This window comes from Ciconia boyciana, chromosome 2 (genome assembly GCF_034638445.1).
Source record: "Ciconia boyciana chromosome 2, ASM3463844v1, whole genome shotgun sequence".
In the NCBI taxonomy this organism is placed as follows: Eukaryota; Metazoa; Chordata; class Aves; order Ciconiiformes; family Ciconiidae; genus Ciconia; species Ciconia boyciana.
The window spans coordinates 32,380,609-32,396,664 of NC_132935.1; the positions used below are offsets into that span (position 1 = coordinate 32,380,609).

A 16,056-nucleotide genomic window follows, 5' to 3' on the forward strand; every position below is an offset into this window, starting at 1 on the left:
AAGTTAGTAAAATGTTTGTAAAAAACTGCCTTGGGAAGACAGAAAAAAAAAAAGTTAATACAGATTTCCTCAGGGAACATAAGAGGGCTGTAAAGGCAGGATGTAGGTTTATTTGAATGGAAGATGGCTAAGAAATTGTGGTTTTTTTTCTATTCTAAGCAAAATTTAAAGAGCAATATGTCGTTACTTGAATTATTAAAATTAGAAGGAAGCACTCATTAGTGAACATGGTCTTACTTAATGCTATAGCGTATGAAGTTCCAAATAGAAAAAAAAAATGTTAGATGATGTAAAAATACAGAAAATGAGCTTGACCATAACCTAATTATGATATAAATCTATACATTTGTATAAATCTTTTCAGGATCTACTGTAAATATAAAGGCTTCTTGTTTATATAGTTGCTTGGTCAAAGCATACATTGTCTATAATTGGATTACTTCTTACCAAATTACTTCAGCAAGGAAAAAAAAAACCACATTAGCGTGATATCCTGGAGGTGTTGAGTACTGCACTTTGCAAAGCGCTGATTCTACAGGCAATTCAAAGAAAACATGCCACCACTTTTTCATATCTGATGATATTATTGATATGATATATATCATATATATGATATTGATATGATAATATCATATCTTCATATTTTTTCATATCTGATATTTTTCATATCTGCAAAGATATCAGCTTCAGTAAACCCAAGGTTTTATTGAACTATGTTAACTTGTATTTTGAAGGAATACATATGCAAATTCTCAAATTTTTCTTTATTGTATGCAAAGAAATTATTTTGGTCCGTAATAATTTTTCCTGTCAACTCTTTTTCCTGTGTCCAGAGGCTTCATTCTGCAAATTCCTAAATATTCATACTGAAGTGAATAAAAATCAGAATCTTCAATATTAGGACCTAAAAATGTAAATAGCACCTGGCATCAGAATTTTTAGTATCAGTATTTAACTGTAGTAGTTAATTCTTACAGTGATGCCAACAAATCTTTCAGGGAAGGGGTGCACGTAATCTATAAATTAGCAGGTGTGGCTGCGCAGAGGTAGAACTACTGGTATTCTAACAATACAGTGTAGGCTCAGATGCATCAGAGTGCTCAAGCATGTGTTTAACTTCACTTGCGGAGTTTGTTGATGAGACCGTCCGTGTTTCTAAAGTTAGGCACACATTTTTATGCTCTTCTGAAATCAGGCCTTGGCAAGAGAAATACTCTTACAGCTTTGTTTGAAATATGCACTTTGTAAGACAATCTATCTTTTTCTGATTTTATGCAATTTATCTTGTATTTAGAAGACCAGACAAATTTAGAGAATTCTTTTTTTTTAATTATTTTTGTATTGCAAAAGGAAAGTGAGAAAGCAGACAAGTTTAACTGTACGTTTCAGCATGTGAAGGCATGGCTTAGGTTTGTAAAAGGTGTCTATTTGCCATCAAGCTCAAAGGAACTTATTTGAGCACATCAGAAAAAAAATGCCTGACAAGCAGGTCACGTTATATAAATGTATATAGCTTCATCTGTATTCCATCTCAACACTCCTCCAGGCGACTGGAGGCATAAGAGCTCTGCGTATGCAAGGAAATAAATAAGTTTACCTAAAAAATTTAGGAATACTGTGCTTTTAAGCCACAAATGATGTTGTCTATGTTTAATTTTCAGTGTTAGAATCGACAGTAGCCTTATTAACAAGGTGCAATAATTACAAAGGGCTAAATTATGGAAACAAGTGGTGTGTGTTTGTATATCACTGCGGAATGTGCACTCTTTTAAAACTGACTTTTATAGCACTGGGATCTTATTACCTCTCTGAAATTATAATGTTGGTATAATTTTATAACCATTTATTACACATTATGAAACAGGATTTGGGATTTCCTAAGAACCAAAAGGAGGAGAGGGGGAATTGTAAATGGCATAGAGTAGTGGTATGTTGGTTTACACGGCAGAAGTAACCTAAAACACCTTTACAAAGCTATTACAAGTTCTGTCTTACTGAAAGAAAAAAATATATTGCCCTTGGTTACAGAGATAGTTTAGTCTGAAATTTCCCATGATGAAACGAAAATGCCTACTTCGGCGTTCAGCATTTGCTTTGTCTCTTGCATTTTAGTAATGGGTTTTATTTGTTTATATTCTCATTGTGAAGACATTCCTAAATTACCAATATTTGGCTTGAAATTGTATTCTTTTGAAAATAACTTTTAAAATGGAGAGATTTCTTCATCATACTGTACGGTCTGAATGAGATCATACGACATGATCTGCTCCAGCTTATGTGGAGAGTTCACACAAGCAGAAGGTTGTAAAGAAAAAGATTACGTTGAGGGTTTGTTGTTCAGTTATGAAAAGGGTTTGAACAATCAAACTAACAGCTCCGCTCACGTATTTTTTCTCTCCATCTGCACTGTGGGGTCAAGAGGATACAGGTTGCCAAGTATGGTGCGTCTTGCTATCTTACACCTTTTTTGTCGCTGTTAAATAATGACATACACATCATTTTGCCATCTCTTACTGTTTTTGTCTTGTGCTCAGAGTCCAGAATTAACTGAAAGACAGAAATAATCATATCTGTTGAACAGAAGGCTGTTTGGTTGTTTCCCTGCTTAACTGACTTCTCGCAAAGGGCCAAAGGACAAACTCAAATTTAGAGACATTAGTCGAACGAGGCTTGAACCAGTCAGGTAAGACCTGAAACAAAACTGCTCGGAATTGGATCCCAGTAGGAGGAAACTAGTCTTAAGCAGTCAGTTACAGAATTTTTTTGGTTTGGGTTTTTTTTTTTGTATTACAAGCCTGATAAAAAGTCTTGTTACACAATTAAGAGCAAAATGCAGATATCACTAGCTGAGCCCTCGAAGCATTACACGTTTTCTCAGGAGAGTTGCAATTATTCCCATGAATAAGTGCAGTGACTAGGACTGCTCACATGGGTCACGGTTGTAGAACGAAGGCACTTGGGTTTTCCTCCATGTGACTATTTCCACTGTAATTGAGAGTGTTGAAATTGTGAATCTCCCTTTCTGAGTGCCTGAGAAGGGAATTTTGCTGTTAGGCTTTGTGAGAGGGATGGATACGTACCTAGGCACATTTGCATGGCTGTTGGAAGATGTTGGCTCAGTTTGTAGTAATACCAAAGTGGCAGTACTTTGCATGTGTCACTTAGTGACAGATTTAAGAGCTGTTAAGCACATGGTATTCAGCCTGTAATGCATCCTACTGATACCAGGCCCGGGGAGAAGGAGGCTTCTCAGAATGGGATCCAGGATAGCCAGCCTGTTGTGAAGGGAGTCACCACCATAGTCTGTGTGCTGTCAGCTGGAGCAAGTGCATTTGTTGTGTCCAGCTTGAGGGAGGTGGTTATCTGCATTCGTTCATGACCCACAGTACAGGACGCTCTTTTGAAGAATATTCTTTCTTTCAGAGATTAAAATAAAAATGTTGGAGAACTTTTATGTTACAGAAGGTCACTGAATAAATTACAGTATTGTCAGAGCTGAAATCAGAAGTGGTGGTTTCCTTCCTTCCAGAGCCATGCTGCAGCTCCCCAGCTAGCCGGTGGGAGCATGCTCCTGTCTGGGCTCTTGTGGAGCCCCGTAACCTGAACTAAGTCTTTTTCCCAAGACTTGCTGGAACCCAGGAAAGAGCCCTAAAGCCAGGCCAATGTGAGTTTGACCCCCCAGGTAAAGGAGGCCCTTTCCAACTCCTTCCCAACTTTTCCACTTCCTAAGCGAGTGTTTTATTAGTAGACTTCTAAAAAGGGGGCATTGCCCCATCACTTTTCAGTGGCATTTCTAATGCAGCACTAGCCAGCACTGCATTTGCAAGGAACCAGACATTATTTTTGTCAGTCAAGGGGTTTTGGGAATATTATTTTAGATTTAGATCTCTACATTTCACCTAACACTGTAGTTCCACAGCAGGTAAAGCCAGCATAATCTTATGCTACTGTTGAAAGAGCTGTTCCTCCCCCCAGCAGAGACATGTCTAGAGAAAAATATCCTGGGTTATGCTGGTTTGAACCACTCCTAAAAGCGAAGGTCTATATAAAATGCCTAAAGGCTAGATCAGTATATGGCTTGCTGGGTTTGTACCTCTGCTCTTCATGTGGCAGGCATGATAATACTGCCTTTATCCCACTCTGTCTTGGCTGGAGTCTCATTAAGGGCCTGGACTCGCACATACTCCTACAGCAGCCAGCTGAAGAGAGCTCCACTAAGGGCTGGTTGCTTAGCACTACTAGAATACCATTAAAACAGCATTGATTTTGATATGAAATGGAGTCTATAGGGGAAAAAAGAGGAGTTAGATCAATAATCCTACATGCAGGGACTCTTAAGACTACATCTCAACTGTGCCATGGTTTTGCTAAGCAGATATTGGGGTTGTTAAGGGACACGAAAAGCAACTTTATTGGACCTTGATCCTCCCCTGACCCCAGGGGTGTCCTGGAACCAGTCTGATGTGATTCAGCGTAATCTCAGGCCCAGCAAGGTTTATTGGGGGGAGGGGAGATGTGATCTCTGTATGAGATCTCTGGGCCACAGAAAAGCAGGGTATACTTCTTATCTAGAAATGGCATGGCAGCAAATAGGAAAGATCCTCAGCTGCTTTGCTAGTGCAGTTTTTCTGCCTCTTTTTATTATAGCACCAGTGTAATAACGATGGGAATCCCGGGGAGAAGGTAAAGGTTCATAAGGTAACTGAAGGAAGATAACTGTCAGCATCAATTGCATTACGTTTTTTTAAACTCTGAAAAAAGCAATTATGTTTTCTTGTTATCTGCTACTCATATATTATTTCATTTAACAAAAGTATTTCCATCATAGAAGGGGGTGAATTTAGCACGAGTTAAGATACTGTAGGAAAACAAAAGCCCAGTTGCCCAGTTTTTATGAATATGGGATTTCCAATACACTCTGCTTGCATAAGGCTGCAGTATTTGGATCCATGCATCCCTTTGTCTCGCTTCAGTCACAAAAGAGAAATATCTGCCCACATACATTGTTCTTCCTTTTGTTTCCTATCAAATACTGTTTTGGAGAATATAAAGAAAATGTAAGTTCTTTTTTAAAAAACATTTTTTCTGAATTACTATTTTTAGAACCAGAGCATTTCCTCTTTCACTCAGTATAAAATTACTAAGCTTTAATTTGCTCTGCATTGCACTTTATATATTTTTTCACTTGTTGGGCCATGTATTTTTGATATACAAAACAATAAAGGTTTTGTTAATCTAGTTTTAACTAGAAATTAACCATGAAACTAAGATGTTTTTATAAAAAATGCAAGTTCCATAAAACACAGCAAATAAACTATTTAGATGAGAGACATTTTTAGTGATACATTGAGAAATATTGTAGCTTCTGAAATTATTTACTGTTTGGTAAATTCAATACATTAACAGCATGGTTTTAAATGGAATATAAATAAGCAGGAGACAAAGTTCTAGACATTGCATTTGCTTATATGCAAAACCTGCATTAGTTTAATTGATATGGGTCTTGAAAAAATTAGTCTCATCCAGTTTAAAGAAGTATAAAACTATTTATAAGCTGGGTTAAAATGAAAAGAGCTCACAGAAAAGTTGAAATCAGAAAACTTAATTACCAAAAAGATATGTTTTTCACTACGCTAATGCAATGCTGTATAGTGGGCAGTCTGAGAAGCCCCTTGTCTCTGGAGAGGCTGAACTCATGCAAGTACAAGACATCACCAGAAGCCATATGCGAGTATGTATTTTCCTGCTTTAAACAGTAGCTCTCCAGATTCTTATGCTTACAGGCCCACTTCCAGATTGACAATGGTATTTCCATTTGGCTTTTCCTGCCTTCATCCCCTCTAATTTTGGGAACTAGTGTCCTAAAGACAATCTCCTTGTTCCTAAATGAGCTAATGAAGAACTCGTCTTCCCTCTGGTTTTGGTGTTACGCTTAGAGTCCTAATACTGTTGCATGTAGTTTAGCTTAAGAATGTTTACATGCCAGTTTCAGCGCTTGAAACAAAGAACAGCTACTCTACCCCAGCACAGAATCTCTTCAAATCTTGTGGAGTATATTGAAAAATAAAGACCTTTTTTACTTTTACTTTGTCCAAACTCTTTATTCCAAATCACACCTAGAAAAGGGAAAGTCTGCAGTGACTGGAAAACAAAGCACATGGCAGTAAAGAGGGGAGACAGAGAGACAGCGATGCTCTCATTTTCTTCCCAGGGTGAGTCCTTCCTGGGCTCCCCTCTCCCAGGCTGATGAGCGCGTGTGTGCACAGACCACGCACAGCTCTGAAGTCCTTGGCACCATGGTGTGAAATCCCTGCAAAAGCGCTTTGTCAACCACCTCCCAGAGTCCCCAGTTCCTTTTACGAGATTTTCAGACGTTCTGCTCTCATTTCTACATCCATAGGTAAAAGTAAAAGCTAACTGCTGCTCCAATAGCATGAGTACAGTCTCACCTCAAGTTGCAAATGTATCATCTTGCCATTTTTAATCAAGCTTCAGTTTCGCCTACAAAAAATGTGCAGGATCCAGGTATTTCTGCATGCCGTAAAAGCTGTTGTGTCCTTTCGGGGACTAACGGGAGTCCCTGGCGCATGGCAGGAGCACTGCCAGTGGCATGCAAGCGACGTGCTTAACATTGGTGAGCACCACGATACCTGTGCTGAAGAGAAAGCATAGATTAATGTTACCTATACATCCCACCACAGAGATGAGTGCTGCACAGCACTGCTCAGGTCTTGCAATTGTGGAAAAATGCTTAAAACCTTTGCACTAAGCACAGGGTGTCTCTGAAAACTCAGTTTGCATTTGGCTGAGGAGCAAGAGCAGTGACAGGCCTGCTCCAAGGTGGTGGTCCATCAGGCAGCACAAGTAACAGTTCTGTTGCCCTACTAGTTTCTGTATTTTCATGTATGTTTGAAGGAAAGCTTAAAAGAGAAGACTTTGGCATGTAGATGATACTCCTTAGCAATCTGATTTGATTCTGCCCTCTGGGGGCAGTCTGTGGGCCAGCACGGCAGATTTAGATAAGGTACTTCCACTGCCAGCGACTTGCACATAGCAAAAAAATGTTTCTTATTAGAAGCAGGTGCGTTTTCTTTTCTTAAGATAAAAAACCACAGAACAACAAAATGCCACCATGCAGACCTTTGTTAAACTGTCACTGTCTCCCTGTGGCGCTGGCAGCTGGGGAGAACTCCAGAATTCAGAGGACCTTAGCCAAAACTCATCAAAAAGCCTCTGCAATCTATTGTCACTGAAAGTGTTTTAATGCTAGATCAAAAACCTACAGACTTGGGCTTTCCAAAATTCCTCTAAGAATTTTGCTGTTACTTTATGTGGAAAAAAGTGTTAAAATCTTTTGTGTCTGCTTCTGAGTCAATTCTGCCTGCTGAACCAAGAGCACTTCAAGTAGACTTCAGGTATGTAAGGAGTCATTCTCGGTACAAGTCATGATGCTCCAAACATTTCAGATCTTTTTCTTAAATTAAAAGCATTTGTGAAATTAGCAATGTGTATATTAATGCCTAAAAGTCTATGAAAATAATTTAGTTAAAATACTAAGAAGTATGTGCTTGCACTTGAAACTTTAAAGAAAGACTACTGAATTACTAATTTGCTAAGCACTAGCTCCTCAGTTTTATTAATGTACTAAACCAACTTTGGTGAGAGTAACTTTTTCTAAGAATTGAGAAGGAATATTTTTTTCTCAAGTAATTCAGGTAATGAATAGTTTGTTTCTGGTCACTGGGTTTTAGAATGAGCAAATCTCATCCTCTTGCACTTTTAATATTCATTGTTTGTATGGAAAAAAATCTTTTCTGCTTTTTCATTTCCCAGCGAATGATCAGTTCACTAGCTACAGGCAATGTTTCCTCACTTAGATGGCAAAATATGCTTTGATAAATTTACTCTCCTCCTTGTGAATCCTGATTATCTGAGTATTATATTTTTTTCTAGTTTCAGAAATGCTTTTGTGCAATTTTCATAGATATGGTTGAATAAAAATTGCAAGGAAGAATCCAAGTCATCTAATAAGTGCATTAACCCCTTTTTTTCCTAAGTAAAAATTAAGAACATGAATTATCATGAAAAAGGTCAATTCATTGCTGAATTAAGTATTTATAGAACATCTTGATTAGTAAAAAGCAGTAGTCTTTGTTAAAGTTACATTTCGTAGCAAACCACTGTGGTTTAGTAAGTATCACAAGTGAGAAAGCAATTTTTCTTCAGAAAAAGCACAAATGGAAGACAAAATTAAAATAGAACATTTAAACCAAGGTTTTCTCCTTGTCTTTAAGCCCACCCTGCCTGGTACATTACTGTTGTACGTTCAGGGATGCTCAGGACAATAGACATTCCTCATGGGAAGCAGCTAGGTTCCAAAGTGTTAACTGAAATAAAAGCAAAAGTGAGCAAACTTGTAAAATTTTCTAGATACTAGCTCAGCTATTGCCAAAAAAGCACTACTCGCTGCTGAACTAGAATGTCAGCATTTTGAAAGAATCACGTTTTAATCATCTAGCTCACGCACCATATTTAAAACCAGATTTCTGTTGGTCTGCTTGTTTGTCTTACAGGACTTATACTTGTTAATAAACCTCAGAGCAGGGTGCACCAATACTCAGATGACCACCGTTGGAATCTCTCAAAATCCCAAAATCTATTATACATTTTTACAGAAACAACAGTCTTCAAATGAAAAACTACTTATAATTATCTCAAAAAAGCAAGAAGAAAAAGAAGCTAATTCTTTATTTGGGAAATGCCATTCAGCTACCATTAACTCACAAGCTGTGTGCTTAACTGGTCTCCTGTAGCTTTGTCAGGTCGCGTTTTTGTTGAAAGCAGATGGTGATTAAACTACATAGCAAAGAACCTTCCTTTGATCTCTGTAAATGAATGTATATGTACAAACTATGCATTTTCATACAGCTGCATACTGTATCTTGAATCAGTTCAACTCCAACCTTTTCCCCTAAGTTAGCAACGCCCAAACTTGAGGAGCTGAAGGTGCTCCCATCGCCTTTAGCATATATTTGTCTCCTGTCTTGCTTCTGCTCTCCAAAAACCTGAGAGGCAGGACAGAGGCTTGCTGAGCTGCAGGGCCCCAGGAGCAGAGAGGCTGGGGGGCCGTGGCCCAGACAGGGACCTGGCACGCTCTTGGGGACCAGTTTGGGCTCCCAGGCCCGGCGTGGCAAAGCAGAGGGATGTGGTACCTGTGCTCGCTCAGCCAGAGCTGCTGCTGCTCCGGCCCTGGCACCTCTTGCACTTTTGCTCAGCGTCGTGCATGCTTGGGCAGCAGAGCAGGACCAGCAGCTGCTCTCTCACATGGGGTCAGTAGGAGTTTACAGCAACACTAGCCCAAGCTATGCCAAGGAGTTGGCCACTGCAAATTGGGCTTGCAGCCACGCTCCTGCCCCTCATGAGAGCCTTTCCAGTCATCCTACCAGCCCAGTTTCATTCTTACCACCACTTTTCCATGGTGCTCTGCAGCACAGCGCTTAGGAGGCATGGATGGCTCCTTAGGGGTTGTGGTCTCACAGCTGAGACCTGCTGCCCTAGATGACACCTTGCTCAAAACACTCAGTCCTTCATCCTAAGCATTGACTGGACTTCAGGGCTGGGGTGTGTAAGAGACAAAGGATCAGACCTTGTTTTTAGTGTACCCTCTGTTGGAAGGGAGTAGGAAAGATGAAAAATGGATGTCTTGTTCTTTTAGCTGGTGTGATTAAATGAAGGAAAAAGGTTTGTTCCTTTTCCTTCCTGCAACATTTTTACTTAAATTTTGGGTTGTTGCTGTAATATACATCAGCGTAGTCTGGTCAATGAATGAAGTGTGTTTCTTACAGTTCATCCTACAAGAAGAAAGACAAAAAAAAGTAGATGTATTAAGAATATCCTTGCTTTAGAGTAAAGCAAGCCTGGACTCAACAACAAAGAAAGATTTTGTTTATATGCAAACTATTCAAATATTTGATACCAGTATGAAGGCAGTGGTATTCTTATCTATCCAGAGATGTGCACTCATCTAGGTTATGCTTAATTGAAAAATATTTTTACAGTGTGTATTTGTATTTGATGGGCTGAGGCCTTTAATTTTATATTCTTTACAAGAATTAGCGTAGAAATTATGTTTTCCCATTTATCGAGCTACCTGCCCATGCTAGTTGTCCATTTGCATAAAGAATATTTCCACTACTTCAGAGGTTTTCGGGTTGGTTTTTTTTTAAACGCTGTCCTTTTAAAAAAATGCAGTGCTTTTTTGTATGTTGCTCAATAGAAAAACATATTCCTTACCAGGGCTCCTACAACGTGATCCACAGAACCCAATGACTTGAAAAAAATGCTTGAGAGCAGGTCTTCAGGGGTTATCAGCTGCCATATCTCCCATAGCTGTGACCACTTATATCAGCAGAGGACCTGCCCCCAGGAGGGTTACGCAGAGGTAGCTGTAGGGATGCTCAGCGTGGTGCAGGAGGCTCTCTGGAGCTGGCAGATCTCCGTCACCAGGAGCTGGCCTATAGCAGCAACAGAAAGACACTACTGCATTTCTCTGCAATCTGCAACTGTCCCGTGGGCCCGGCGTAGCTCCAGCTGCAGTCCCTCAAATCAAAGCTCTGACTGCAACCGTCAGTCCTTTGCTGTCACTTACTATCACAAAGTTAACTTTTTAAAATGAGAAAGAGCTTCCAACTCTGGCACTAATGGAAATACTGAATACTTTTAATATATATATATATATATTTGGAAAGTATTTGAAAAAAGTGTTTTGTCTTTTTTTATACAACTTTTAGCCAAATAGAAGTATTCTGATTATTACTTCTGTGGATACCTGTCCACCTGTAAATAAACTCATATATTCAGGTACATGAACCTGAAGAAAAAAATAATAAAGACTGTTCACTGGCTATGCGCTTTGCTAGCTTTTGGTTCCTTTGTACATAAGAGGTAACTGTTTAAATGTCGGGTGGGGTTTTTTTTATTTAATTGTTGTTCCTCTAAAGAAAGAAGAAGAAAAAAACTTTTGACTTTGTTTTCTCTTTTCTGAGTTAATACAAAGATTTTCTAACTTTTTACTGCAGAAATGGATAAATACCTGGTGCTATGTGAATTTGAGTCAAACTGGCCATAGCAGACACACCAGTTAGAATGCACTTTTCCTGTGGCACACAATGTATTTTCTCAGAAGGGACTTTCAAAGGACCGTCAGATGTTTACATTTCTTCTTGTTGCCCCAAATAGTTTTGAATATTGAAATAACTCCCAAAAATAGAGAAAGTCATGATCCATTACGGATGCGACGAATCCTTACATTTAGGTATCTACAACAGGTTTGTACAAATACCATTTTAGAGATAGTTGAAATATTGGGCTTTCATACTTTGTAATGCTTTGATGTGACAATAACTATGCTGTTGCTATCTAGTCTAACCTCATTGTAGACCTGTAACTTCCTGTTTATGGTTATGTCATGAATTGCACTGGCTTGAATTCAGCCAAATACTGACTGTTCAGCTGAAATATTCTGACTGTTATGATGTCCACAAAACATTAATTAAATGCACTTGTATCTGACTACCGTGGAGTATGTCAAATTATTCATGTAATAAAACCCTTGTGTATAAGTTTTGCTACCTGTTTATGTGAACTTTAGTTCTTTTACAGCCATGAACGTCAGCACATCAACCACGGATCGACACGAGTCAATGATGGCCTTTGCATTGACTTCATTACAAACAGGACTGAATTCCTTCCCTTCGATCAGAAGGCAGATACTTAGACACCGTAACATGAGCTAAGACACACAGGACAGGAATGTGGCCCCTGAATTTTAAGTTTTGGCCCCGTGAATTTTAAGTGCAGCCTTTAGCTAGTGACTATGGTTTCCCACTTCCAGGGGGCTACATGCTATAAAACTGGTCTTTCTGATGCATTGAGCTAGCAACACTTTTCCTGTCCTGCTCTTGCCTGGCAGTAGAGGAGTAGCCTCTCTGTGCACAACAAGGAACACTCATGATAGGCAAAGCTTCATTTGAACAGGATATGCCTTTCTCATGGTAAAGCTAACAAAGCTACTGCTTTAAACTTGCAAGTTGGAGAGACATTCCTGAAACAGGGAGTAGTTTGTTTTAAAAAAAAAAAAAGTATAAGCTAGTACCTTTCTGTCCAAGTTCTCAACTCCCCTTCTAGCTTTGTTAGGTCATATTTAGATTTTCCTTTGGCTAATGCATTCCTACCCACTGCTGCAAAGCCAATTCCAATATAAATAGCAAGGATATTAAATTTAATGAGCGGTTTAATCACTCTTCTTCTGTTGGCATTTTCCTCCCTTCAAGCAACACCTCCTCACCACACACATGCATACACAGTCGTCCATCTCTAGTAAGGAAGATCTCTAGACTAATCTGTTCTCTAAGCCAGAGGCAGAACAGCTCGGGCAAAGAGACCCTGCCCTGCTGCCCAGCAACACCTATCGTCACTAACAGTCAGGCTTGTCCAAGCGGTCCCTTCCTGGCCATGCATGTAATCCCCTGGGTACCACGCACTGCCGGAGTGACGAGCGCTCCTTGTCGCTTCTTTCTGATGGAGGAGTCTGTTGTCTTCATAGCCCCGCTCCTGCCAGGCAGGTACCCAAAGCTGTGACTTGTATCATTAGAGTAGGTAATCCTACAGCTGATTCCTCTAGATACAAAAAGGAAGGGATTTGAAGTCATAATTAGCGAGGAAGCGTTTTAGTGGTATTTCAGATGAAATTCCACTAATTAAATGCCAAGTGATAATAATCTCTGCTGTAATTGATATTTCTGAAGACAGGCAGACGGCCCGTTACAGTTCTCTTTATGCAAACAACATGTTTTCTACTTTTGTACACTGAAGAAAAGGGATTTCATTTTAGCTCAATATTCCATACCTACACTCCCTCCTCTCCACTCCCACACAGGCTTGGTCTCTTTTTGAGCCAGTTCTGAACAGTTTTAAGCGACTACCTTAGGTGCATTTGGTTTAGAAATTTTTTACACTTCATGTACTTTCTTTAGAAAATTTTGAGACAGTATGATTCCTTCTCTGCCTGCATCAATAACTTCCTCTAACCTCATTTCTTTTAGCTAAAATAATTCACTAAATTTAAATTTGGGCTTCAAGTACTCTTGGCTGCAAGAAAACAATTTTTGTTGAAATATCCTGTGCATTTTGTACTTCAAATGTTGCCATCGGCTTTTTTTTATGCCAGTACCTTTGAGACCTGTTTTCCAAATGTGGTGTTACAGAATCATTATGTTATAATCTTACTTCTTCTGTGAGGTCCTAGTAGAAACCTGCTGCACCAAAAGCAAATTTTTAGCAATGAAAATACCACTTAGAGAACAATAACATTATTTTGGTGCCCCTTAATTGAACGCATTATTTTCTAGTTTATTTGCTTAAACTGCCAGCTTTTTTTCTCCCTCTCCCACCCACTTTTTTTATGATGCCAAGAAAAATATTTAGGTTATAAAAATTCCCATACTGGTTTGAACACTAAGCTACATTTCTCTTTTTGGCTAACAAAATAAAAAGCAAACATTATGCTAAGATTTATGTTCTAAATTTAGCTTTAGAGAGGAGAAAGAGAGAAAAAGAATTTGCACTTTCCTGAATTATATTTTCCTGCTTTATCCCCAGATGATACTACCATGAACAGATGCAGCTTTTTTTTTGTTTTACAATTTTTGGGGAAGGAGAAGAGTTTTCAAACACATTTGTTTCAATGCAAGGGAAATGACAAGCAAATTTTTCATTACTCTTTGTCTCAGCTTCGCCTTGTAGTCACTATAGTACAGCGTCTTGCTCTGAAACAAGACTTCATTGAGTTTTTTGTCGGGTTGTAAAAACGAAACAAAACAAAAATTCTGGACAGGGAGAAAGGGAGGAACCACTACCGAGGACTGGGTTAAACGACCAAGCTTGTTTTTAACCATCCTTATGGCATAGCTCCAAACGTCTCGATCTGACACTGAGGATCACTGGTCCACCAACTTCAACTTCAGTATTTTTCAGTAATATGTGAACATTCCCTTTTGGCTACAAGCAGACTTACCCTTCCTTCCCAGACTTTTTAACTGTTAGCTTTGCAGGCTTTTTAGCTTTCCTTCATGATACTATAAGCAGCATCCTTAATATATATTATAATGTATATCATATATGTATAATAATATATATATGTGTGTGTGTGTGGAGAGAGAGAGAGAGAGTGTGTGTCTGTGTGTATATATGTATGGTTCAGAGACCCTTTTCACAAAATAAGTTTTCAAAATGAGAACATGCAGAAAAAGAGAAAATAACTAGAAAACAATCCTTTTTAGGAGAGATGAGATTAAAAAATATGTGCAAGCTACAGTTTTATTACATAAAACCGTTACTGAAAGGAACTCAGTGCACACCAGTTTTATTGAAACAGCTGGGAACTGCACATTCTTGCTATCTGAAAATTTGTAAGACCATTCACTGGAGGTGCAACCTTATCCAGTGCTGACCTCTTGTGGTAGGCAATGAATCTGCAGTCGCCAAAAATTGGCAAAAGTCAACACCACGGCGAGGTTGGAGAAACACAGGTAGGCTGGCCCTCCAGACCCAGGCTGGGAACTCAGAGAACACAAAGAGCACATCCCAGAGGGCACACACACACCCCCCTTTAACTTTTCGTTTTTAACTCCTGAGCACACAAAATCCTACATCTTACACAACACTGGCGAACATCTTGCACAACACTGGTGAACATCTTACACAACATGGCGAATCTATCAGGTAAAAACAGTTCTTAAATTTGAGAAGGATTTATCTAAATTCTTTGCAAAGTTTTAGGAACAGCTTTAGCTGAGAAGCGCTGCAGTAACGGAAATCTCGTCACTGATCCTTGCAGATCAGTGCTGTATTTGTATCATTTTATCACCAATACTGAACTATCTCCTTGTGTACAAGGCATGGAGCATCCCTCTCTCATTACTTGTGGTTGAGTGCATTTGACTAATTAATCTGTGGAATTCCAAGTCTCCTGTGTCACTTCTGATGATATCTTTCTTGTTGCCCCATTTCCCACCAGCATGGTATAAGACAACTGGCACAATGAGGCATATATGCTCTACATCACCATTATTCAGTCCTCTAAGCACTGTATCACTCAAATCAATTCACCCATTCTATTTAGGCTCCAGAGGATCAGAAAATGAGTCAGTAAGTGGAAAACCAAATATTTTTAATAATGTCCCTCAATGGTGAGCCCATTTAAGGTCACAGGAAGCAGACAGTACTAGCTCTGCCAGGAGTGAACTGTCAAAGCCTGAGGGCTGTGACAAGGAGGACAAGATTAATCACATTCTCATCCCACTCGAAGTCCAGCTGCACTAGGCACCCTTTCATGTTGTTACACCTATACCTGACCCACTAGACCTGCTTCCTCCTCCCCAGGATATACCTCACCCACTCTCCAGCCAATGCAGGGCATCGCCTACCCTCCAAGCAGCAAGGCTCTCACTAATAGAGCCCATACAAGCATTTGGTAAAAAAGGGGCTCTGAGTCCTACCTCAGAAGAGGGAACAAATTCGTTCCTGCAGCCTTGCTCTTTTAGCATCATCAGAAAAAGCACTATGTACAAAGCAGGCCTTCCCAGTGCACCCTCAGAAACGGGAGCGCACCAAGGATGCCTTCATCTTCCCACGCAGCTGGAACTGCTACTCAAACACAAACATGAGAGTCCTTCTAGCTAAAGCTCCTGTGCTTTAAAGTCTCACCCCCTCACAGCTAGCAGAGAGCAAGCGACCCCCAGAAATCACTGCCAGACATGCTTTTTACCCATTTTTAAGCCATCAACACACCTTCTAGCCATCTTAGAGCAGAAACTGGCTCTTTATTTTCGCTCTTCTTTATTTTTCCCCTCTTTTCTGTTCCTTGCAGATTCCTTGCTCTGGTGTATATTAGTATCACGGCCGTTATTTCCCGTCATGCCTGAGGTATGACGTTTGTAAAGTGGTGACTCATGTAACCGAGCTTAGCCTGAGCTTTTAGCTAGGACTGACCAGGCT

The 16,056-nt window shown here is 39.5% G+C and overlaps 1 long non-coding RNA gene across 2 annotated transcripts; it reads right to left on the minus strand.

The window, feature by feature from the left end:
* Positions 1-5,987: 5,987 nt before the first annotated feature.
* LOC140647556 (uncharacterized) lies at positions 5,988-16,030 on the minus strand. 2 transcript variants are annotated; one of them, XR_012040830.1, is made up of 4 exons: positions 15,850-16,030; positions 10,294-10,514; positions 9,464-9,851; positions 5,988-6,655 (listed from the first exon to the last, which is right to left on the minus strand). It is a non-coding gene; the product is annotated as an uncharacterized lncRNA (long non-coding RNA). The 2 variants fall into 2 exon arrangements; XR_012040831.1 differs by having other exon boundaries at positions 9,647-9,851; positions 15,850-16,026.
* Positions 16,031-16,056: the final 26 nt, after the last annotated feature.